The sequence below is a fragment of the Schistocerca piceifrons genome, chromosome 11 (assembly GCF_021461385.2).
Source record: "Schistocerca piceifrons isolate TAMUIC-IGC-003096 chromosome 11, iqSchPice1.1, whole genome shotgun sequence".
Taxonomy (NCBI): domain Eukaryota; kingdom Metazoa; phylum Arthropoda; class Insecta; order Orthoptera; family Acrididae; genus Schistocerca; species Schistocerca piceifrons.
The window spans coordinates 104,548,691-104,576,033 of record NC_060148.1 but is presented as its reverse complement, the minus strand read 5'-3'; positions in this window follow the sequence as shown (position 1 = coordinate 104,576,033).

Genomic DNA, 27,343 nt, shown 5'->3' with positions numbered 1-27,343 from the left:
ATTATGACTGTACGCAGTTAAGACCTTCTGAACACATAGCTTTTCAACGTTCGTGTACCACGTGTTTCTGGCACGCTCCGCTGCGTTCGCCCATTGTCGGAGCTCGAACTACTGTACGGCACGGTGAGTAAGAGATTCGCGTTTATAGTGCCAGTCAACCGACAAGCGACAGTGTGGCACCTCCAGGAGCAGTATACAGTGACGGTCAAATTGCCACGCCTAAACGTCAAAGCTCGTGACAGTTGTGACCGATAAGCGTCTTTATATGTGGCTATTCGACTAACTCTTACACGAGGCAAAAGAAACTCTATGAGCGTTTCTTTGTGCTACTATTTGTACCTTGCAATTTAGTTGCGGCAGTCATAGAGAAGACCCGTTAAATGGAGAGAAGAATAGTTGATTGACGTTAGACAATTCTTTATGAGAGGATGGCGGTGACAATGATGACGATACCCTTTCACCACGATCATTTTCGTCAAACAACTTCATTGGCACAATGCGACGGAGACGTAAAATCGCGAACTGACTGTTTAGGAAGCTTGCTTTGAAGAGGTAATATTGTCAGGTTTCACCTTGCCTCTGTCCGTAACAGAGATCTGTGTGTGTGTGTGTGTGTGTGCGTGTGTTTTATAAAAAACTGCTGCAGAATATGTCCTAAAATATTGCTAAACAGTGTTGACCATATATGCGCATGGCATTGAAATACTATCTGCTCATATTGCTTACCCGTTTTTCATGTTAAATCACATGTGTTCTACTTGAAGAACAAAGTTTCGGAACACATGGGGCAGACGTGACCGGCTCCACACACGTCTTCCCACACTTGCAACATGAAGCGGGTATGAGGGCTCTGGACGTCACCCCGCTGCACAGTACTCTGCACTCGTGCATCAGGCAGCTGCAGTGGGGCGGAGCCAGTGGCAGGCAACCTGCCCCTACTGAACTTTAAAAACTCTGCATTCAAGACGTCTAAAATGAGTATTATCTTAAGTATGGCCATTTATTTTAAGAGAGGATGGGTGTTTGGTATCTAGGGTTGAGATCGTGCAAATTTACGTTTTTCTCCTTACAAAAGAAGGTCGAGTTAGTTACGTTTACGTGGAAGGTTACAAGTAAAAAACATGAAGGTTGAGGACAGATTTCATTCGATGTCAGATAAGGAGAGATCATGCTGACACATCAGTAGAGCACACCGCCTCTAGCCTCGACAAGGGCCTGAGTTGGCCGACAAAGAGAGTCCACGAGTCTCTCCAGTTGTGTCGTGTTCAGCTGACGTCACTCAACAGGTCCCGTAGAGCCGCCAGATCGCAGCGATGTTGAGACCGCCGCTGTCCACACGCTGGTGCCAGACATTTCCTGTGAGGCTGAGACCGGATGGCTTAGCGGGCATGTCGGGATGCGGCAGGACGGCTGAGTGTTCGGTCGTCCAGCCAGGAGCGTGTCCACGCGGTCTGTGAACACGGCTGCTGTCTTGGGAGCGTCCCCAGGCCACTCAGCATGAAGGTAGCGCACAGGTCCCGATTAAAAAATCACTATGCAATGTGATGCGATCTAGACTGCTCGCTCACTAAACTTCAGCACAGATCTCTGACACGTGACGTTTTAAGACTCCCGTTCATTGTCGTTGCGATAAAAGTGACAATGCAGGAAGGTACTGTAACTTTTACAAAAATTTTAGACCTTTAATGCCATACGCTACAGAGCGTATGGGGATCCACTACACGATGCCAACCCCAGCAGAACAGACACTAAGAGTCGCAAGAAACGACAGAGCCCGTGTCCTTAGAAATAGTGTAAAGTGCGTTATAAAAAGTGGCGGAATTTGGCACATTGTGTACATTTATTTACTTCTTTATGCGTTTATTCCACCTGATAAAATTAAGGCATTAGTGCACTCTCTTACATATGATCCGACATCTCAATGTGTCAACATTACGACATGTGAAGTACACGCGCAGCATGCGGTAGTGATAATTATACTACTTCTGCTAATAACAACAACAACAACAACAACAATGGAGACACATAAGAATACACGTTTCTCTTGATGGGACATGCACAACTGTTGATACACTTCCCAGTGATAAAATCAACTGCTGATGTAAAATTTTGCAACTGTTGCAGGTATTATCACTGATGACAGAAGTTAATGTGTGGGCTTTCATAAATTCCACATGTTATGCTTTATATCAGAATACACATACTACAAAAATTGTAGCTCTGCATCTTTAAGTTGACTTACATGTAAAACAGTGTAAAACATCGATTTTTTCAGCAACTGTTTCAAACTGTGGATGCATTACTTTACATCTTTGTTCGCCTTTCTTTTAACAAATTACATTATGATAAAAATTTCTAAACTTTCCGTACTGCAATTACATAACACTATGGCTTCAGTACAAACAGTCATGACTGCACACGAGGTTTGGCATTGGAGCGGAGTGGAAGAGAGGGGAGTCCCTTTCTCTCTCCCTCTGTCGCTCTTTGTTTTAATTCGCAACCGTCGGTAGCTATAGAAAACTCTCGCTTCCCCATGGGAGGTATGCTTCCAAAAGGATCGAGGCACAGGAAAGTTCCATGTGAGGTAACGTCCTGGTGAAACTCTTGTTAATACTCGTACTTCTGTATTTATGGGAAGAATTGTCCGATTATCTATGTCTAGAAGTCGAAATCTATCGTTTTCTAAATCCTGCTCTTAGATTTTGTGGCTCGCCTAGGGCCAGATATAAGCTCAGAACTCAATTGAATTGCGATGAAGAGTGGATAGGAGTTTAAGAGAATTGCCTGGAAGAATAAATGCGGAAAGGAGTGGGACACTGAAGTGGAGAGCATTCATGAAATGCGTCTGAATTTCTCTTGGGTTGTAGATACTATGTTGATGAATACCACACAGGCAGTTCATTTGAAGAGGAATGGACATCTATGAAAAGGGCATCACAGAAGTTGGAAAAACAAAGTTAATAACTGGCAACCAATGCTCTACAATCGCTATAAAGTTAAGAGATGTTCAATTGACTCTTTTATTAGAACATGTTACGCGTTTCAGGTTTAACATCCATCTTCAGACATATGTTACAAACACGTCTCAACGTTACAGAAAATGAGATGTAGTCATATGAGTTACATACCACAAACTTCAACTCCTTCCTACCCAACCAGGCGTACAGCCTTGACAACTCAAAGAAAGTGTCGAATAACATATGACTGCGGCACGAGCAGTCTTGAAGCAGAGCGTATACTGACGCTAAACAAGTCAACCTGCAGGGAAGCGCCCTCGGTACATGTGCTCCATGTGTTAACATGTAATTTAAGAATAATATACTCATCATATAAATCTAACAGTGTGTAATTACGACTAGCAGTCGGAATAGTACTTCTGTACACGTTAACACTAAAAGTTTTTTTAATTTTTTTTAAACTCCAAATTTTTTACATTGCCATACTATGCCTATAGCCAGTAGTGGCACTAAACACTACTCAAAACATATGTCAATATAAAATAAATAATAGGGAGAGGGGAGGGGGAGTTTCTCGGTGAATAAACGTTTCAACCTCTCAAATCTGTAAAAGAATACCACCAAATTAAATATAACCAACATTATCCATCATAAACTAAAGCCCTGTGATCAGCTCGCGTACACAAACGTCTTAGGCGCCATCTGTTATAGCCAACGACAACCACATCGGCCCATCCGCCTATCGAGTTGCAGCCAACTGATACTCATGGGCCATGACTGCCCAGACACCAACTTACACCCCTCTGCCACATGGAAAAAGTTTAATGGTGAGAAGAAGAGCATTTTCATAAAATCGCAAAAGATACGTGGGCTATACCTCATACATTCCTTATATAAACTAGTGGCACGACAATTGCCCGAGTCCTACCTATGCTATCCGGATTCCGGAGAGCTATAGGTTTTTAAAAAACAAATACAAAACATTAAAAGTGTTAAAACTTTAGTCTAAAATCAATAAAATAAACCATGGTGTCACCAAAGAGCACCCAAAGGGCACCGTGGTGGACAAATCTGTAAATGACAACCTATATGCTCATCTAACTTTCCCTGTATGACGATAAACTAGCCAACCACTGGGCAAAAAACGTAGCTTATCATAACGGTACGTCGACAGAACACCACCAGCTCCTATAAAATACACAATCATACTTCTAATGAGGGGATAATAGATACCAAGTTCAAAATAGTATCCGTTCAAACAAGCCAGAAAACCAGTTGTTCCCACCAGAAGCCTGTTTATTAAATACTGGGTGTGCAGCGTGCTGTATACGTGCGTAGATCTCCAGATCTTCAAAGTTATCTAAAATCTTCCCTTTAGGTTATAAATGCTGAATTCTTAGGCTATCTTCTATCAGGGCCCGCTTTTGGCCAGTCTCCCTCATATGGCACCCCAGCCCACTATTATTACTACAGTTATGTTCTCTAAACCTTGTGGCAAAATCCCTACCTGTCTGGCCAATGTATGTCCCAGCACATCCCCCACACTTAATTTCGTATACACTGGATTGCTTAAACTTATCTGTTTTCCCTTCATCCGTATGTACTAATATTCCCCCCAACTTCTTCTTTGTATGGAAGCTTACGCAAACGCCAGCCTTCCTGAAGGCTCTAGTTATTTTTTGGCAACATGGTCCAACATATGGAGTATCATGGCGGCTGCAGTGTAACACGTGTTACGTTCGGCTCGCGAAATTTAGTTGAACTCGAAGGTGTTCTCGCAGGTGGTGTTGTCTAGTACCAGTGGAAATTGTGTAAACAACAGTGTTCTGTGCAGTAGTGCTATTTTTTTTCTGTGCTCCGCCAATATCTTTGAGAAAATGGTAAACAGAAGAGTCAACAGCAGCGCGTCCAGCAGCGGGGAAGCAGCAGGTGCGTCGGGTCTGCTCTTGGCGGAAGGTGCGGCCGCGGCTCCCGGTATAGCGGAGCTGGTCCGCTCTGAGGTAAACGCTGCGCTTCACGATAAAAACAATCTCGATCTGATAGCAGGCACTATACCGGATACTGTAACGGCAGCAGTATTGGCCAAAATGCGTGAAACTGTTGAGGCGAATACTGCCGAAATTACAGCACTAAAAAAGTCTGTGTCTGAATACGAGAAAAAGGCACGAGAGTTGGAAGTGAAACTATCTGCCGCAACAGACGAGCTAGAACAGTACCAAAGGCGAAATAGTCTACGACTGTTTGGAGTAGCAGAAAATAAGGAAGAAGACACCGACAACCTGCTTATACGGGTTGCACGTGAAAAATTAGGCGTTGAAGTGACCAAGGCAGACATTGACAGGAGTCATCGGGTGGGGCGAAAACTACCAGGTGCTACCAAACCTCGTCAAATAATAATTAAATTTTTCTCGTACCGAAAAAGGGCAGAGATCTTTACCCAGAAGAAGAAGTTAGCAAGGACAGGGCTGACAATAAGGGAAGATCTGACACACAAACGGCTAAAGATTTTAAACAGTGCCATATCCCATTTCGGTCTTCAGAATGTGTGGACTCAGGATGGCACAGTAATCATTAAGACAGCAGCTGGAAAGAAGACAGTCACAAACATGACAGAACTGAATAGTATTAAGTGAAGCTACTCGAGCCAAAAGTGCAAACTTAACACCATTTGCAAATTGTAACAGCCCTATACTCTGATATAGTCTTGTAATAGTATTAACTTTTTAATTATACCCATATTTGTACCTTCAACTAATTGTTTTTGTAACTGTATTAACTTTTTACTATTTTTTTGTATCTATAGCTCTAACCATTACTTAATTTTAGTTACTGCTAATACTTTTTTCGTTTTCATTTTCTCTTCCATTCTGTAATAGTTCTATTGTAATTATTAGTCTCTCCTTTAGTTCATTAATCACCCATCTCTTCGGTTTAAATTGTTCATAACAAAAATCACTATCAGTATCACTTTAGCAAATTTCAATCTAATTGTAGCGTCCTACGATAATCACTACCAGTATCACTTTAGTAAATCTCAATTCAATTCTAGCTTCCTACGATAATCTATTAATTATGAAGCTTACTTCTCTCTGCTGGCAGCATCGGCCTCTTAAATCACTCCCCTTTCCCTTATTTCCACCCTAAGATGTTTCAAATATGCCAATTACATTTCTCCTCTTACACACAGCCGTCACTATTTTGGTCATATTCTCCTTGCACCGAATACCACTAATCCATTTTCTATTCTCCCGCAACCTCAGGAAATCTCTTGCAGTCGCCTTTCTTTCGGCACTCGCGGAGTCACAAACAGGGCGCGCAAAATCTTGGACACCCCTGTGTTATGTCACTCGTCGGTAGCAGCGGCCAGTGCCCCTCGCGGCAGGTAGTGCCTAACAAAGTGACAAACCAGTCTGCCACCCTACTCCAGGCTGCTCGGCGGAACGCGTCAGAGCTTTTAGCGGCTCACTGCAACATCCAGTCTTTACCTGCACATTACGAAGAACTTAGCCTCCTCTTCAACCAACTAAACTACCACGTAATCCTCTTATCCGAAACGTGGTTGAAACCACACATATCCTCTGCATCTATTCATCTCCCAGGGTACACATTTCTTAGGGCAGACAGATAAAAAAAGCGAGGTGGCGGCGTCGGCGCGTATATTCGAACAGACCGCAAAGCGAAAGTATTATGTACGTCAAACCCTGCTGAAGAAAAAGAGGCTGAATTCAAGTTCATTAAAATAAATAAACAAAGTCGGAAGTTCTTGACTGGCGTCGTGTACAAGCCGCCAAAAATAAGCTCAATGGGTTCCTTCCAGTCGGAATTACATTCACTTCAGTGTCATTACGAACATGTCATCGTAATGGGTGACTTGAACATAGACCTGCTAAGAGACACTCCCTCCGCAATAAACCTAAGAAGACTGTTTAGTTGCAATAGCATGAACATTCTTCCATTACAACCTACACACCATACGACGCACAGTCATACTCTTATAGACGTAATCGCAACGAAACAGACTGACAAAGTAAGAGATGTTGGTCAAACATCGGACCCTGGCCTCTCAGCACATGATGTAATATTCGTGGCCTACTCTGTGCAGCCCCCAAGGATCAAATCGCGTTACGTAACTTGGAGGAACATGAAACGTATTGACCTTGACGCTCTAACAGCCGATTGCTCAGAAATCTCATGGCATCAAATAATCAGAGAACCTACAATCGACGGCAAAATTAATGAACTTGGTGTTAAACTCACTGCCCTCTATGACAAACATGCACCTGTGCGCAAAATCCGTGTAAGAAAATCTCCTGCTCCATGGCTGACAGCTGAATTACGTCAAATGATGACTAATAGGGATGCTGCCCATAGGCATTTCAAGGCAGATCCGAAACCCGAGCGTTTCGAAGAATATAGAAAGCTACAGAACAGAGTGAAACAATGCATTCGCAATGCTAAAATCAGGCACGCTCGCTCCCTTGTATGCAGCGATCCGACGCCCACGACTCTATGGAAGAATCTCCGTAGCTTGGGGGTCGGAAAGGCAAAATCGGAAACTACTTTTCATGTGTCAGCTAACGAATTAAATGAATTCTTCTCTGCACCTCTGAATACCCGCACGGCTGATAATTACCGACCATAAGAATCCCCAACCAGGATAACTAACAACGATACCTTCCGTCTAAAACATGTAACAACAAATACGGCAAGAAAAGCAATAATGAGAATCTCTTCTGATGCAATAGGCAACGACAGTATCGGTATAACCATGATTAAGAATGTTGCCGATATCTTAGTACCTGTCTTAACTGACATATTTAATTTTTCCCTCGTGAACGGAATATACCCCACTGCATGGAAAAGAAGCATAATTCGACCCATCCCTAAGATCGAAAACCCGCAACTGCCTAGTGATCACCGACCAATTAGCATACTGCCTGCTGTTTCCAAAGCACTTGAATGTATTGTTCATGACCAAATCACTGAACACTTGAATGAATTCAGCCTATATGACAAATTTCAATCCGGTTTCCGTAAACATCACAGCACAAACACTGCTCTAATTAAAGTAACTGATGACCTGAAATATGCCATCGACAATCGAAAGGCAACAATATTGACGTTACTGGACTTCAGCAAAGCTTTTGACACTGTTAATTTTGACATATTGCTCAGAAAAATGCAACAGCTTAATTTCTTTGATAGTGCAATGAGATGGTTTGAAAGCTACTTAAAAGACAGACCGCAATGTGTTGTCTGCGTAAATGAAAAATCTTCCTGGAAACGTGTTTCCTCGGGAGTGCCACAAGGATCAAACTTAGGACCACTTTTGTTTTCTTTATATGTCAACGATATTTCGTTGGTTGTGTCCTCCTGTAAATATCATTTCTATTCCGACTACCTCCAGCTCTACCTAAGTGTCAGACCTGAAGATGTAAACACTGCAATCGGTCAGATGAATGATGATCTGTCTTCAGTAGTGACATGGGACTTAAACTAAATGCAAAAAAGACGCAAGTAATCTTAATAGCCCATCAGAAATTGATAAGTTCAGATTTCCGCGAACGGCTACCTCCTGTTCTGCTCGGCGGTACTCCAATACCATATCAGAAAACAGTTAAGAACTTGGGTGTAACTTTGGATGAGCATCTCAACTGGGCGGAGAATACAGTCGCAGTGTGCCGAAAGACGTCTGCTTGTCTCTATGCTCTCAAAAAGTTTCGGAACATATTTCCACAGGACTTGAAACGCCAGCTCGTGCAAGCACTCGTTCTACCGAACCTCCACTATTGTGACGTGATCCAACAAGGCAAGAGTAGTGAAAACAAAAGACGGCTAAGCTAACCATGAATGCCTGTGTGCATTACGCCTGCAACATTCGCCGACAGGATCATGTTAGTGCTTCGTACTCCGAGCTAGGGTGGCTGCGGCCGGACAAATTGCGTGACTGCCACACTCTATGTCTACTTCACCGACTCCTCGTCGCGCAAGCACCCCAGTACCTTGCTTCAGAGATTAAAAACCTGTCATGCCATCATAATCGAAACACGAGGTCACTCTTATTTGGTATCCAAACTGTGCCCACTCACAAAACAAAAACTTTAGCAAACTCCTTCTCAGTTGCCGCTGTCCGCCTCTGGAACAAACTGCCCCTTACCTTGCGCAAAATTCAATCTCCTGCTGCTTTTAAGAAGAAGTTGAAGCATTTCCTGCTATCATCCTCATAACGTTCTCCACAAAATTAATGTACGAGGCCAATCCTCTCATCTGTCAAATAGCAAAGCTAGCGCATCCTATCTTGCTCCTGAGATGCCTTCCTCTTCATCTATCTCTATTAGCCACACAATCTTCTTTTCCTTTATATTTCCTTTATGTTTCACCATGTCTCTCTATTCTTCTCCTCCCTTCACCATGAGTCTCCCTCATACTCCCTGCTGCTAGCACTCCTATCTAAAATCTGTCTCTTCAATAATGTCTAATTATAACAGTACTTATGTTCTACGAATATAAACTCTATATGTATGTATTTTCCAGGTGTACCTTCCTAATTGTTTATTTCACTTTTTGTACTAGATGTAGTTTAACATGTCTACTAAAACATGTGAATGTAAAATAAGTAGAATGCTTGGTTAGATGTAAGAGAGGGCCTGATGGCCCTAATCTTGCCAGGTTAAATAAATCAATAAATAAATAAATATTCCATTGACACAATATTACTATTTAATTTTTGGCGGCCTGACTGCCGCGTCTTGTTAAGAATTTTAGCTCCAAACTCTCGTACAAAATTTTTCCGAGTACCCGTTAGCCTGTCGTAATTACACACTGTTAGATTTATATTCTGAGTATATTATTATTGAATTACATGTGAATGCATGGAGCACATGACCATGCAGCGCCCTGACACTTTCTGTGAGTTGTCAAGACTGTACGCCTGGTAGGGTAGGAAGAAGTTTAAGTTTGTGGTATGTAACTCATAAGACCAGATCTCATTTTCTGTAACGTTGAGACGTGTTGAGTGGGCTGTTCACTTATGTTTTGTACTTGCTTGTAACATATGTCTGAAGATGGGTGTAATCCCAAACGCATAACATGTTCTAATAAAAGATTCAATTGAACATCTCATGCGATTGAACAGCATCGGTGGCCAATTATTAACATAAAAATGATCGCAGGCCTCAGACGGGATTTTATGTTCCATATATCAAACAAAGGTAGATATAAGGAGCTAACGGAAAAGAAACCTTGGCAAACAAAAAACACTGCAACTGATCGGTAAATGTAGAAGGTGCAAAACCGTTCAGAGAAACACAGGAATACAGCAGTATAAGTCACTTGGGAACGAAGTAACTGGGGGTAGATGTGAAACCAAAGCGAAATGGCTGTTGGAAAAATGTGAAGAGAAAGAATAACACATGGGCGTCTGAAAGATTTATTCATTGAACAGATTACTCAAAAGAACATTTGATGTAATCTTTAAGAGTGCATTGGGAATTCCACTGTCAAATGCAGAGGAGAGTGCAGGTAGGTGGAGAGAGTAAACTGAAGGCATCTACGAGGGGAAAGACCCGTCTGATGACTTGACAGAAGAAGAAATGAGAATCACTGTGGAAGACACTGGAGATCCCACATAAGAGTTGAGTTGAGTTGTTTGGGGAAGGAGACCAGACAGCGAGGTCATCGGTCTCATCAGATTAGGGAAGGACGGGGAAGGAAGTCGGCCGTGCCCTTTGAAAGGAACCATCCCGGCGTTTGCCTGGCGTGATTTAGGGAAATCACGGAAAACCTAAATCAGGATGGCCGGACGCGGGATTGAACCGTCGTCCTCCCGAATTCGAGTCCAGTGTCTAACCACTGCGCCACCTCGCTCGGCGACCCCACATAAGAGTCAGAGCTTAACACAGCTTTGGAAGGCAGAAGCGATAGGTAACATACCTTCGGAGTTTCCGAAATCATTGGCGAAAGTGTCAACCAAGAACTACTGAAGTTGGCGTCTAGAATATACGAGAATGGCGCTATACCGTTAGATACAACCCTGAAGATATAAGCAGATACTTGCGAGGCCTATCGCACAATCAGCTTAACACCTCATGTATGGAATTTGTCGACAGAAATAATATATACAGAGGAATGGAATAGATAATAGAGGATACGATAGATGGCGATCATTTTGACTGTCAGAAGGCTATTAGCACGCGAGAGCAGCACGTCTGACATTGTAACTGATGAGGGAAGCAAAACTTGGGAAATAAAATGGACACATTCATAGGCCCTGTAGACCTAGAAAAACCATCTGGAAATGTAAAATTCTGCAAAATGTTCGAAATATTGAGAAAAATAAGAGTAAGTTGCAAAGAAAGACGGGTAATACGTACAAGAACCAAGAGGGAACAATAAGGTTGCATGACCAAGAACAAAATGCTGTCCCATATTTGGTAAGTTCCATTCTTCACCGATTCTGCTGAGAACCTCATCGTTTCTTTTCTTATCAGTCAATCTAATTTTCGACATTCTTCTCTAGCACCACATATCAAACGCTTCAGTTCTCTTCTGTCCCGGTTTTCCCACTGTCCATGATTCACTTTCATAGAATACTGTGCTCCAAACTTACACTATGAGTTACTCGTCCTCCAACTAAAACCGACATTTAATTGGATAGATAAAAAAAAAACTACTCACCAAGCGGCAGCAGAGCACACACATAAAAGACTGTTGTGATTGACAAGCTTTCTGGCCAGTGGCTCCTTCTTTAGGTAGGAGGGTTGAAAGGGAAGGACGAAGGGTGAAGGAAAAGGACTGGAGAGGTCTAGGAAAAGGGGTAGATTTTGGGAAAGTCACCCAGAACTGTGGGTCAGGGGAGACTTACTGTACGAATGAGAAAGGGAGACTAATTGTTGGGGACTGCATCGGACGAGATTTGAAAACCTAAGAGCTTAAAGGTAGAAGACGAGGTGATATGTACGACAGAGATTGCTGCTAAGACATTTATCACAAGTTATAAAGAGTGAGAAGCTAAGTGCATTGTACATAACAGAGGTGGGTTGGTTCAAATGGCTCTGAGCCTATGGGACTTAACATCTATGGTCATCAGTCCCCTAGAACTTAGAACTACTTAGACCTAACTAACCTAAGGACATCACACAACACCGAGTCATCACGAGGCAGAGAATAACAGAGGTGGGATGGCGCGGTGAAAAATAGATGGGAAATACAATGAAAGATGCAGGAAACTGAAACGGAGTGAAGCAAAGAGCAGTTACAGTGATAAAAAGCTGGGTGGTGAGAACCAAGGGCATGTTGTAGAGGTAGTTCCCACCTACGGAGTTCTGAGAAACTGGTGTCTGGGGGAAGATCCAGATGGTGAAACAGGCACCGAGGTCACGAATGTCATGCTGTAGAGCACGCTCTGCCACAGGATATTGTGAGTTGGCAGTGTATACCCTCACCCTATACCCATTCATCCTAACTGATAATCTGATGGTAGTCATGCCTATTTAGAAGGCTGAACAGTGTTATAATAGCTGGGATATGACTTGTGTCGTTTCGCAGCTGGCTCTCCCTTTGATAGAATATGTTTTGCCAGTTACAGGGCTACTATAGGTGGTGATAGGAGGACACACTCTTATTAACTTGTGATCACTGTTTTAGCAGTAATCTCTGTCTTGCGTGTTACCCTGTGTTCCACCTTTAAGCTCTCAGGTTTCCGAATCCTGTCCGATGCAGTCCCCAACAGTCAGTCTTTCCTTCTCATCTTGTACGGTAAGACTCCCTGACCCGCTGTTCTGGGTGACTTTCCCAAAATCTACCCCTTTTCCTAGACCTCTTCAGTCCATTTCCTTCACCCTTCTTCTTTCCCCTTCAACCCTTCTGCCTGAAGAAGGTGCCACTGGTTCCAAAAACTTACCAATCACAACAGTCTTTCATGTGTGTTCTGCCGCTGCTTCGTGAGTAGATTCTTTTATCTATCCTATTAAATAATTTTATCAATAATTGTTTGTTTTCGTTGTTACAAAACTGACATTTGATGTTAGTTGACTTCGTTTGGCCAGGATCATCCTCTCTGAATGTTCTTCTCTACTTTCTATGTTCTCTTTAACTTGTCCATTATGAGTTACTTTATTCTCAAGGCAGCAGAATTCTTTTAGTTGGTCTAGATCCTCGCCTATAGTTCTGACCTTAACTTGAACACTGATCCCATTTCTGCTAGACTTCATTAATTTAGTCTTTCTTCAGTTTATTCATAGAGTGTACACATTAGATTGTTCATTCTGTTCAACACCTCCTACAATTACCTCTCCCTTCCACTGAGAACAGCAATGATATCAGCTATTCCGTCATTGATATCCTTCCAGCACGAATTTTAATTCCATTTCTGAACCCCTCGTTTATGTCTGTCATTGCTTCTTCGATGTACAGATTGAATGGTAGGGGCGATTACATGTATGTCTTTCACCTTTCCTAATCTGAGCTGTTATTGGTCTTCCTATTTTTTCCCCTTGTTTGATGTACATATTGCACGTAACCCTTCTTTTGCTAGGGGTTACACCCATTTTTATGAGAGTTTCGGAAATCCTGCATCATTTTAAATTATCGTACGATTTTTATCTAACTACAAATCCTACGAACGTTTCTAGATTTTCCTTAAGTCTCGCTTTAATCATCAATCGCCAACCCAAAAGTCCTTCTCTGATGCCTTTACCTTTCCTAAAACCAAATTGATCGTAATCTAGCACTTCCTCAATCTTCTTTTTCCTCTTATACAAATATTCTTGTCAGCAACTTGAGTGTGAGAGCTCTTTAGGTAATTGTGCGGATGTCTTCGCACTTATGTGCCCTTGCAACATACAGAACTATGTGAATGATATTTTCCAGAGATACTGATTGTTTATCTCGAGAACCAATTTGAATAATAATTTGGCTTCCAAATTTCTGAACAATTTTCGAAATTCCTAAGAACTTTTCCACATGCCTTCGACATGGTTTGATCGCGAGTCTTCCTAACCCCCGTTTGTTTCTGTGGGCTGGAGGGGTAGGCATCTCGACGACCGCTACTTCCCGTGACGTCTCACGAGGCCACCTGAGGACAGAGCAGCGTCGACCTGACCGCCACAGGCAAAAGCGACTCCCGCCGCTGATCACCACAGAACGTCCTACACTATGCTGCTTGTGGTGTGGTGTCAGTGGTAGCCACAGATCTCAACCCAGGTTACATCGGTCTGTCTGTGATGGCTGGTGAACTTCTCAGCACTCTGTTGTCTCCACCCCAAGCCGTGGCTATACATTCTGCAGTCGTTGCCCTACAGCCAGATGCCAGTGTAATGTGTCGGTACGATGCTCTCAAGTCCCTCATGCCGAAGATTCGTTTTTTTACAGAGACATAAAGATGCACGTTCCTTGGACTTTCTCTTTTGCGATTTGCCGCTGAGTAATTCCAATAGCATTAGGAACACAATAAACATCGTGTACACACATCATTCTCCATCTGTAGCAATGTCTTTTCTGTACCGAAAATAAGCTCGCATAAGGACGAAATGCGAAAAATCCTGCACAGACATTTAAAAAAAATGCTGTATTTTTCTCAATGACGACGTATCTGCCATTAACTGTAAAATTATTTGTTTTCACGACTACAGTTTCGATCCTATGCCCTTTATACAGGTATACAGCAATAACCGAAATGTGAAGGGCAGATGGCATGTATAGAACGCCACTATCATCCCATACATGAGGGAGTTATATTACAACAAATGCTAAAAACTGTACATCACTTGCATTGGGCCACTGGAGGTGTCAAAATTTACGAATCTTCTGATGTGTGTATATCTCACTGTTGTCTCTGTATGTTGAGCCTCCTATCTCCGAGTGTACATCAACTTTAGATGAGCGTAAGGATCATAGTTATGGCATAAGGTAAATTTATTGTTACTGATGTTAACCTCACTAACATGAATCCCCTCAAATCACTGTTCATGTTGTTCATATGACAACTGAGGCGGTTGGTGGGTAACATATTCACAAGTCGTTTCTTCTTTGTTCTTAGCAGTGATTATACATCCCACAGTAAACGTTTTATATCAGAGTATCTTAACATTGCGTTTACATTCGTTAACAGAATTTGCCATTTTGTTTACGATACAATCATTTGACGTAAAGAAATAAGATAAGACACTTCTTTATTGTGATAGTGCGTAATAGTACATATGGTATCCATCGTCAAAGGCTTACAGTAGCTTGGCTGCTCATGAAACCATGGCAGTAATAATGATATATATATATATATATATATATATATATATATATATATATAATTTTACATATGTATTCTTTGTACCATATTAACATAACAAAGGTATAAATCGCCTTCACAACAACTTTCGTACATGAATTGATCCACTGGACAAATAAAAAGAGAAAGGAGTACAAGAATGAGATAAAAACATGTGATGGGATACTTGTCACCAATTACAGAACATTCTGTGTATCACCATGTAATTGCAAAATGTACTGTTAATATGTAAGGTACTCTACCATTACAAACGTAGTCATACATTTCCATGGTCCTTAGAACGTTTAGGCCGAGAATGGCTTTTTTTAGCTACACTTGCAAAACACCTTATTCAATTTTTTACTGAATTATTAAAATATATTACTTACGTTAAATTAATACACCCTAAATATAAAAACGCGTATGAGTGGGCATAATTCTTCCTGATTTCCATACAAAAGATAAAACTCATGGGAAACATCATAAAGACTACTCATATTATAAAACCAGCATAGACACGATCCTGTGCAAATCGTTACGTCCTATGCTTGTCAGTATGTCAAAGTGAAATAGCCAAACAATACATCCTCATTAATGTTACTTTCTATTATTAACACATAAAACTGACTGGAATTTATCTCAAGATCTCTTATTTCTTAAAACTGTCTTATTGTTGGGCAAGCTGCGTGGGTGTTTTTTGAAATAGTTGTATATTTCCACTTCTTCAGATATTTTGATACTTCTACCCTTAGGTTAATTTTTATTACTGGATCTACGTTAGGTGGCGATACTCCTCTCTCTTTGCTTGATGTGCTCTTTAAATTTGTCGCTGGAATATGAGCTTTGTAACGTCCGGTCAAGGTGTCCATTCTGTAACTCATACGATTACTGACATAGTGTTTTGATCTAGTTTCAAATGGTAAATGCTACCTGCATACACTTTGTGGGGGCAGAAAGTGAAAGCTGTGCTTCCTACAGAAGTCAGATCCACTGGCTTGTTCACGAATCCGTCGTCTCCCGTCTTGTGCAGAACTGCAGGCCCAGGCGGCTGTTTACCGGGAACGCCTCTCCAGCTACTGGTGGGACTTGGCGCAGCTGCTCTCACTCGGTGCGACGCACTTCTCACAACTGTTGGTTCCCATCGCATTCGAACGTATGGTAAGTGGAGTTTTTTCCTCCTCTTATAATCTGTATTATACGTACAGGGGGTGAGAAAATGACACACACCACCTGGCCAGTTCTTGGAGAGTGTTTCCCAGTTTACCTGCTTCATACTGTAGCTATCTTTGGCTCTCCAGTTCTAATACTAACCATCTGGAAGAATTCTGAATCAACCTCTACTTCTGTGAGCCTTTTGGGGCTATGACACAGGGAGGCTAAGCTCGGAATGGTTAGAGATCGAAGAAAATCGTCTGTATCTTTCTTTTCTCGTATTTGCTAGCTACTTCTTTAACAGATTCAGATAACTTTGCATCCAATCCTGCTTTAGAAGCTGAAGCATGTTAGCTTCATATTTAGTGGAGAGTGGTCTAGAGTCTTAGTGTGGCATTTAAAGTCTCCATCAGCATTTTCGCTTCCTAAGAATCTCTAATCCATATGGGAGGCCTATAAAATTACTTCTCTCAACATGGAGGTTCGTCAACTTCAAGTCTCGTAATGAACCTGTATACATACCACATAATTTATACAGTTCGTTACAACTGTTCAACGTCTTCCCACCTTAACATTCACGTGACCATTTCTCAGGACTCCATGACCAGACGATAGCGCAGCTGACACTTGTGGCTCGACGCCATTGGCGGCCCCCTGTGCTCACCACTGCCAGCCAGCACTGTCCGTGTGACACGGCAATGCCCCAGCCGCCGCAGCCACAGAGGACGCGCGTCAATAACGAAAACCTGCAGTTGAGGTGCACCAGTTAGCGCGTGTTGCGTCTGCGAGTGGCTTTGTTAAAGGCACTGTGCTACTACAGTCACAACCAGAACATTTTATGAATATGTCAAGGCCAATGAAAATCTCAGACTAACGTGAAACCGGATGCTGCTTTCTGAGAGCATTCATCTTAGTCGTTAGCCTTTCTGCACGTGTCTGGTGGCCTAACTCGAACCATTATCGAGTCTGAATTCTCTGTCTATGATTTATGAACACTACCACCAGTGATTTTCACACTACCGGGAATAAAAGCTATGTGGTCTTAACACATACACTGGACTCGCATTCGGGAGGACTACGGTTCAATCCCGTGTCCGGCCATTCTGATTTAGGGCATAGCCGATTTCCTTCCCCATCCTTCCCTAATCCGATGAGACCGATGACCTCGCTGTCTGGTCTCCTTCCCCAAACAACCCAACCTTAACACATAGAATGGCCACTGTGCATTATGGCTGTTTGGATTCTGACAGTAGTATACATGGAAAGTAAAAGGACGCAGTATGATCTGTGTCTTTGTGTAACTTTTTGTGGCGTATGTAGCAACGTGCCAGTCCCTAAAGTATCGTGTGAGCCTCATTTTGGATCCTTTGAGAAGAGAATTAGGCGATATCTGTTTTAGTGAACTGAAAAGGTTCTGGGTAGATTAAATCTTTTTCCTATAAATATTACGGATGTTTGCGGGATGGTAATTTCAACGATTGATAGTAGCGGGTTCCGTATTTAAGAATGGTTTCTGCCGACATCGTATCATGTCCTGTCATTACATCTTGTTTTCGTTACCATCATCCAAGCATTTCACTGCAGCAAAGTCAATTTACCTGATACGTATCCAATATTTTGTAGAGTTAGTACCTCACAGCTTGCGAGAATGTTTAAAGGACGACTTCTTTATTACATTTGCGGTGCAGATACGCTTCGTTGATTATACACTGCACCTGCTTAGGAAAAGTGTAATTGCGAAAAGTTATTCCGTGAAACCAATGTTGTACAGATAGTTTCGATTTAAAGACACACTTTGCTTTCTGAATGAAACTTAAGTCTTCAGACAGCTGCAGCAGTCTTGAGGTATTCGTATTCGAGATAATTCCTCTCGTGGTTCTTCACTACAGCCCTGCAGAGTAGTACGGCAAAGCGTGCTGTGGCCCAGGTAACGACGCAGCTTACGATTTTGACCCTGTGCCCGTGGTAACTGGGCTCTCACATCATACTGTGTATGTATGTATGGTCAGAATAGTTCAAATGTCTCTGAGCACTATGGGACTCAGGTCATCAGTCCCCTAGAACTTAGAATTACTTAAACCTAACTAACCTAAGGACATCACACACATCCATGCCAGAGGCAGGATTCGAACCTGCGACCGTAGCAGTCGTGCGGTTCCAGACTAAAGCGCTTAGAACCGCTCGGCCACACCGGCCGGCATAGATTAGGTCTAGATGGCAGAAAGCGCAATGCCGCCATGGCAAGGACGACGGATTCAACGTATTGGAAGGTGCCGATTCAAAAGTGTGCACCACCTTCCAATTCACTGCTCCTGCACAACGAGGGAAATTCTGAATTTCATTTTTCGTTTTCTATACTGCTTATGGACGTACGGGTAAGAGTCGACTGCAGCCACGTGTCATCACTACAGTGATTTTGGGTTTGACCGTGCGCCGGGCCCCCTACTGTGTGGACTCGGCCCGTGTCGCTCGCTGGCCTCCCTCGCCCTGTGTTGCTGTGACGCCCACAGCCGGGCTGTCGGAAGCGCGAAGCGGCTCAGACCGCAAACGGGATGTTAGCTGCCCGCTGACCGCGAACCGCATGCTGTCACAGCGAGGACGTGACGCACGTCCCACACACACACACATGTAAACGCGTGCAGTATTCCTGGCGCTCATCCGCAAAGCTCTACTTACGCAAATACGAATTGGAGGCGATAAATCGCGATCCCGTCTAGAACCGGTCGGCCATGTATGTATGTATGTAAATTTAAAAAATATTGTATTCGAAAAGGATTTCTTTATTCTCTGGCTCCTGCCATCAATATAAAACTGATAAAGGAGGTATTTCATTTACAAAATATGAAAAAGAAGAACAACTGTATTGTGAAAACAACTGAAAGCTTTTTAATTTCCATTTTTTCTCGTATTTGTTATATACATAACAGTTTTGTTATTTCGTAATTGATTCATTACAATATACACATTCTTTTGTGAATAAGGTAATTTTTTAATTTCCAATGTCTATTAAACACTTATTAGTAACTCAGAGAGAGAGAGAGAGAAGTTTTCAGTGTGTACATACTTAGAACAGCAAAAGCAATGGCAGCTCAAAAACAATACACACACACACACACACACACGCACACACACACACACACACACACATACTCACACACACACGCACCATAAACATATAAAATACTTTCTTTACACGGATGCATATTGTACATGTTCCACACGAAATATATACTCTGTGTCTCTCTCTCTCTCTCTCTCTCTCTCTCTCTCTCTCTCTCTCTCTCACACACACACACACACATACAATCACGCACACACACATGGACGCACGCAGTGTGCAATGAAACATTCATAATCTCAAACATGCAGTCAGAACTGTGACAAACAGCTCATCAAACTATTCCACACACACCCAGTCAAGTGGAACACCTTTTTACCTTTTTACTAACAAATAAACCCACCCAGACACATCAGTAAATAGTCTGGGTGCAGCAGATTTCCACACCTATGCCCCCCGATGAACCACTTGTGATCGTGGTAGGACACCCCTGCTTCCAGCTGGAATTGCAGTATATACCTCAGTATATAACCTCAATGGAAAGGTCTCCTGATAAGCATTTGTGGTGCAGCGCCAATGTCCTAGAGGAGGCACCTGTTGAAGTCCCTGAACGTGAAAGTCTTTCAGGCTGTGCAAATCACCGTGTTTGTCATGCAGACTTGTGGGATAGTCCAGCTCTACCTCTAGGACATATCCCTCAACAGCATCAGCAGCCACATATTTGATCTCCTTCCTCAGTCTGGTGATTTCCCCTTTGGACATCCATCAGAACCCTCCAAATGGTAGACGTTGTTGCATGGTTTGCCTGTAGAGACAGTTTCCAACCAGGTAAAGGATGATACTGAAATCGTCAGACAACCTGTACTCCCCCTCGATCATTTGCAGGTTATTTGCCTTGGCATACCTGCGCACACGTTGGCAAAGTAACTCGTGAATCGCATGTTCCAGGAAGACAAGCATGTCAACGTTGGTCAAGAATGGCTTGTGTCTTTCTTAACATGGCATCCCACGAAATCTCAGCCATAGGCTACAGAACTTCTCGAAGATGTTGTCGGTCAGATGTACATTGGTGTTCATCATTTTACGTGTTCTGATAAATCAGAGATGCTGTCCTGCCATTCATTCACCAAGTGGCTGTTTTTGCATTCATTATGGAAATGCCTCTTAGTTTACTAGACAGTCCAGATATTCGTATGGAAAGACCTCTTCTCCATCACAAGCTGAAACTCTACACCATCGAGATAAGTGGCTCCCTTTGCTACGAATATCTTCAGGACGCATTGGTTCAGCAAATTTCTAAAGAGACGTGAGCATGAAGCGTTGTGAATCCAGGAAGCAGTGTGATCCCCTGTGAAGCGGCATGTATTTGTCAACGGTGTCAGCAATGACACTGATCTTTTCATCCTACTACCCAGACTCGTCAAAGTGATGAACTAGAAAGTGGGCATCATGCTCACTGAAATTGTGGAAAAGATGGCTGTGTGCTGTGGCAGTTAGTACTTAAAGTTACATGGGTTGTCAGCTGCACTCTGGGACTTCCCCGTTACATGGCAACAGACTCTACAGGGAGCTTCCTCACCTCTGTCCAGTCACAGTCCCCAGATATAACGATCAGCTGCCTGCTTGTACAGTGCATCATTCTCCTTCACATTGGTCATGAGGACGTTTTCACTATAAATGTTATAAACATCCCATACAAGACTTTCAAGCTCAGTGAGCAACCATCTCGCACGATTCCCTTGACATAAGATTTTAATTTTAGAGTTATACGTGCACAGAACTTGATGGGTAGCCACATGTCACAATCATCATTTTGTGGCAGTGATACGGGAGGCAGAGGTACCACGTTCACACTGTACCACAGGAGCTAGGAGGCGCTCTAAATCGACGTAAACGACGAAGGGACAGAAGTGTTGGGGAGAGGCATTCTTCAACTTCTAGAACCGTTTTTCCTTGATAAGCATTTCCACACATATTGTTTCCTGGCTCTAGCATTCAATCAGGTCTTTCAAGATACATGCTCTTGGTAAACGAGACATCCACAGCAAAAATGTCTTGCACCTTTTCTGTTTTCATTTCAGAGGAACGTAGGTGGGACATGCATTTGATCCAAACGCTGTGTTGCTTATCGCCTTCAGAGATTAGCAGCAGGTCTACACTTTTTGGATGTTTCTCAGCTAATATGGACAAGAAGAAGGGACCACCTAATTTACGCTTGACTTCTTTGTCGATGTGCCACACAGTGTGTTAATGTTTGTCTTCTCCTTATGGTTTTCCAACATCCGGCCATATACGAGAAATTAGATCGTCAGTGGATATCTGGTGTTTGTTGTGTATCTGTATGCCCTGTATTTTTAAGGTAATTTCTATCGCTAGCGAGAAGCAACCATGGAAAACAATTTAAATTCCTCTCATCATGATTCTGGGCATTAGGACATGCTTTTTTGCAATGTTTACTTTTGAAGATAGATGTAACTGGACCCCACAATAAGTTGATCAAAATCTTATGAATATAAATCAAGGTATGGTATACAGCTTAGTGTCTTACAGGACCCCCTTTCCTGCACCTCAGAAAAGTGACTCAGTATGACCGCTCTGGTATCGACTCACCCCATGATGTCACGACAGCTCTCCCCCTAACTTGGACAATGCTCTTCCCCTCAACAACGTCGAACTCCTAATAACTCTGCACACAAGAAGGAGAAAGAGACGCAGTTGATAAGTATCTAAGGAAGGAGAAACAAAAATCCGTATTCGTATAATAATAATAATAAATTCTGAGTACTTACAAGTAAAACTGTTGTTGTGTTCATTACTGGAATACACTTCCAGCAACTCATCATTAGTGGGCATGTTTGTCATTAAGTGCATATCCCACTTGGGTACTAGAGGAGGTGTATGACGTCGGTAGGTGAATGTGTCTAAGAGAATATGAACAAACCCAAACGAAAACACAGGTGCTAAAGAACTAGTAGCTGGTAGTTGTGTCAGAACACCGATATTCGCATTGAGCACATCTACAGACAAGAGCATCTCAAAAATAACAACAAAAAATTTAATACTGTAGAATAAGCGATATCTACCTCTGAGCAATCGAAGTCGTCCCCCAGAGATCATCATCATCGTCATCATCATTATCAGCTGCTGGGTTCAGATCCCACACCGAGTAACGCCAGCTCGTACCTAGAAAAGAAGAAGTAGAACCAATAAGAATCATTTACACTACTGGCCATTAAAATTGCTACACCAAGAAGAAATGCAGATGATAAACGGGTATTCATTGGACAAATATATTATTCTAGAACTGACATGTGATTACATTTTCATGCAATTTGGGTGCATAGATCCTGAGAAATGAGTACCCAGAACAACCACCTCTGGCCGTAATAACGGCCTTGATACGTCTTCGCATTGAGTCAAACCTAGCTTAGATGGCGTGTGCAGGTACAGCTGGCCATGCAGCCTCAACACGATACCACAGTTCATCAAGAGTAGTGACTGGCGTATTGTGACGAGCCACTTGCTCGGCCACCATTGACCAGACGTTTTCAATTGGTGAGAGATCTGGAGAATGTGCTGGCCAGGCCAGCAGTCGAACATTTCTGTATCCAGAAAGGCCCGTACAGGACCTGCAACATGCGGTCATGCATTATCCTTCTGAAATGTAGGATTTCGCAGGGACCGAAAGAAGGGTAGAGCCACGGGTCGTAAGACATCTGAAATGTAACGTCCAATGTTCAAATTGCCGTCAATGCGAACAAGAGGTGACCGAGACGTGTAACCAATGGCACCCAATATCATCACGCCAGGTGATACGCCCGTGTGGCGATGATGAATACAGGCTTCGAATGTGCGTTCACCGTGATGTCGCCAAACACGGATGCGACCATCATGATGCTGTAAACAGAACCTGGATTCTTCCGAAAAAATTAAGTTTTGCCATTCGTGCACCCAGGTTCGTCACTGAGTACACCATCGCAGGCGCTCCTGTCTGTGATGCAACGTTAAGGGTAACCGCAGCCATGGTCTCCGAGCTGATAGGCCATGCTGCTGCAAACGTCGTCGAACTGTTCGTGCAGATGATTGTTCTCTTGAAAATGTCCCCATCTGTTGACTCAGGGATCGAGACGTGGCTGCACGATCCGTTAGAGCCATGCGGATAAGATTCTTGTCATCTCGACTGCTAGTCATATTAGACCGTTGGGATCCAGCACGGCGTTCCGTATTACCCTCCAAAAACCACAGATTCCATATTCTGCTAACAGTCCTTGGATCTCGACCTATGCGAGCAGCGATGTCGTGATACGATAAAGCACAATCGCGATAGGCAACAATTCGACCTTTATCGAAGTCGGAAACGTGATGGTACGCATTTCTCCTCCTTACACCAGGCATCACAACAACGTTTCACCAGGCAACGCCGGTCAACTGCTGTTTGTGTATGAGAATCGGTTGGAATCTTTCCTCATGTCAGCACATGGTAGGTGTCGCCACCGGCGCCAACATTGTGTGAATGCTCTGAAAAGCTAATCATTTGCATATCACAGCGTCTTCTTCCTGTCGCTTAAATTTCGCGTCTGTAGCACATCATCTTCCTGGTGTAGCAATTTTAATGGCCAGTAGTGTATAAACAAAAACACTATAGAAAATATGTATACTTGCTTTCATCCTCAGCCAAGGTGACCATGATGAATGACATCACACCGTCGTCGGTAAACAGTGACAACAGTGCGGCGTCATCATTGTTATCCAACGTGCGTGGCCTTGACTGCAGTCACCATCGTCGTCACGGATACCGCACGAGCGCTTGACTCCGATATCAGGGCTGGCTGGCAGTCGGAGAGAGAGAAAGACTCGGGTCGCCCCCCGCAGGGCTGTTTACAAAACCCTTCAGCCGCGCAGCGTGCGCTGATCAGCAATTCAAGTCGCAGTTCATCACACTTCTGCTCTCCCCACTAACATTACTTACACATAGCGCATTGTGACAGTGCCCAGCGTGTTGGTACACATTTGAACATGCCTCTCTCAACTTTCAACTGCTCTCATTACTTACCAAGCGTGGACGCAAGGCAGCACAAACGGGTTTATTTCTCGTAAGAAGAAGACCTTCCACATATTAAACGAGTGGGATTGTGCTGTGACAGAAATGCGTGAAATGGAATATGCTGGCTACAAGTAGCTGCTGTTCGGCTACGTTTTGAATGACACATTGTAGAAACTTGGGAAATCATCTCGACAGTTCTCCAAACAGAGTGTAGATGCCGCCTGGTAAATAAACATAGCTGACAAAAGAACTGTAAAAAATGAGCTCGGGAGTATTTAAATAAGTACAAAAATTTTATTAAGAAAATAATATTTGCACATATCTGCAACACAAGTAAATCCATTTTTCTCTCCACCACCGTACACTTGCCTAAGGTGTCTGACTGACATACAGTTGAATGATTCCAAATTCAGGATGGCAGTGTTCTTGAAAATATCCCACATTCACACCACCATCTCACGACCTTTGACGTGCATGACGCTCTCTCTGTGATCACAGTTTCGGAGTGATGTCAGCATATCCTCACAGGTCATTCCTGTATCGTGGCGGCTACTGCGATAGTGGAATCGAGTCAATCACGCTACTGTCTTCCAAGACATGTCACACTTCATTGTTCTGAGCAGCTGGGCAGAAGTGACAACTGTGTAGAAACTTGACGAAAGACAGACTGAGTCGATGCGTGTGACAACAGGTACACCTTTAATCATCTTTAAACATGAAGCAGCCGCACTCGTCGTGGCGGCCTCGCCCGTGAGCAACAATGTTGTACCAGGAGGCGGGCAGCTTGGACCCAGGCCATCAGGTCTTCAGCTGTATCTACAGGTGTTTTGTACATAACCTCAGAGAATGAAGTCGAGGGTTGTAAGATCCAGCGATCGCAATGGCCATCAGAGAGGACCCCCCCCCCCTTTCCAGTCCTACAATGAGTGTCAGTATCCTTCAGGTGCTTGCAAACATTAACATCAAAGTGGAATGATCTTGGATAATGCCCTAAAATACCTTGACTGAGAATCTTTGCTGTTGGCCGATATGGGTGGCGTGGGTGTTGTCCTCATTCTAGATGTGCCTGTTTGGCTTTTAAAAACAACATTACGGATGAATGAGGCCTCATCCACAAACAATACAAACTGTATGAAGTTAAACACTGCAGCGCAGTGAACGATACTGGATTGACACAAGCAGACATAGGGCTCAAAATCCGTTTGTCCCAGTGCTTGCACATTTCATCTTTGATTACTCATTGTGCACTGTACACAGCAACACACCTCACCATGAACACGACACAAGCTATCTGATGCAATGGACAGCTGACAGCAGGGTCAGTGGTGTGCTTGCGGCACAGGTTAATGCGCCACTGCGGTGCTTGAGTGCTACGAGCCTAGTTGTGCGCAGTAGGTCCGTTTGGTGGTCAGGTGTGTACACTGTTTATCAGCTGCTACTGTTCGAGTGCACAACGGACACCCGAGATCTTTGCAAGGGTGTGAAGAACTGCAGCCATCATTGCAGTACATGCATTCATTCAGACTGACAGTCGTTACTTTGAAGAATTGCTATGAGCTACATTGTTGTTAGGTGGTGTATGCTGTGTATATCCTTAACACAATAAATATGCACTTTCGAGTATTGGTTCCCTATCTCAATATAATCTATTGTGGAACCACTGTCACCTGTTTCAGTGTGACCCAAAAGGATTGGAGACTCCACCTACAGAGAACAAGAGCAGTTCTGTCCCACTTCCCTCAGACTCTCCCGACGGCACCCATGTCTGTGGTGAGCACTCACCTTCCACAACAACATACTGGGTGATGCTAGGGTAGACAGAAGAAAGGAAAACAGAATGGGCAAGTGCGAGAGGGACTCACGCACTAAGGGTTCTGTACAAACTCCCCGTCCTGGGAATCGAGATTCCCAATGATTTTTGCCTGTTATCGAGACTCTGTAACTTTACTGGCAAGATACTGCTCCCAGGAATACCAAGATCGGTTCAAAAATTCTACGTTATTTCCTCAGCCCAACCCAAACAAACAAGAACAAGCAAGTAGAGGACTTTAGTTTCTGTATGTAGGGAGAGAACATTTAATAACACATTTCCGTTTACGTACTAAATCATGAATACAACATACATTTTATGTTTGGATGCAGTAATGTTCGTATGTTATACTTTCAACAGGTCATGAATACAAGGTATGTCCAAATCGAAAACGACATTTTTATGTGATATAATTACAAGTTAACAAGTTACTTGTACCGGAAGTTGTTGCCAAATCTCACGATTCCAAGTCAATGGAGAGCACCCTATAGGTTTCGATGACAGAGTTTTAGATTATCAAAACACGAGACATAAACGGCCGTATCTGTTGACTGGAGTCAGTTATAAGCTTACAGTTTTTACGCCGCCAAGGGTCCGTATACCTTTGTATGTGACATAATTTGAACATGATACCCCGAACGTATCCAGAGAAAAAGATTCGTAACAGATGGACAGACAAATAGACAGACTGATAAAAAATAATACGAAAAGTATTTTCTTGAGTTATATAGTTACCAATTACGGATTTTAAGATTTTTCCTTTATTTGCACTGTGAAATCTGCCTTCTTCCAAAATGTCATGATTCTAAATCAACAGGGAGCACCGTATAGATTTTTGTGAGTGACTTTTCAAGTATGAAAATGTGTAATTAAATGGCCAGATCTTTATTGCAGTGACTTAGAAGCCTACAATATGTACAACGCCAAAGGAGCATAGACCTTAATATGTGACATAAATGTGAACTTCGTACCCCAAAAATGGTCCAGAAAAAATGATCTTAACACTCGGACAGTCAATACATTCCTTCAAATCTGCAATATTCGAGACGTGTTCAGATAC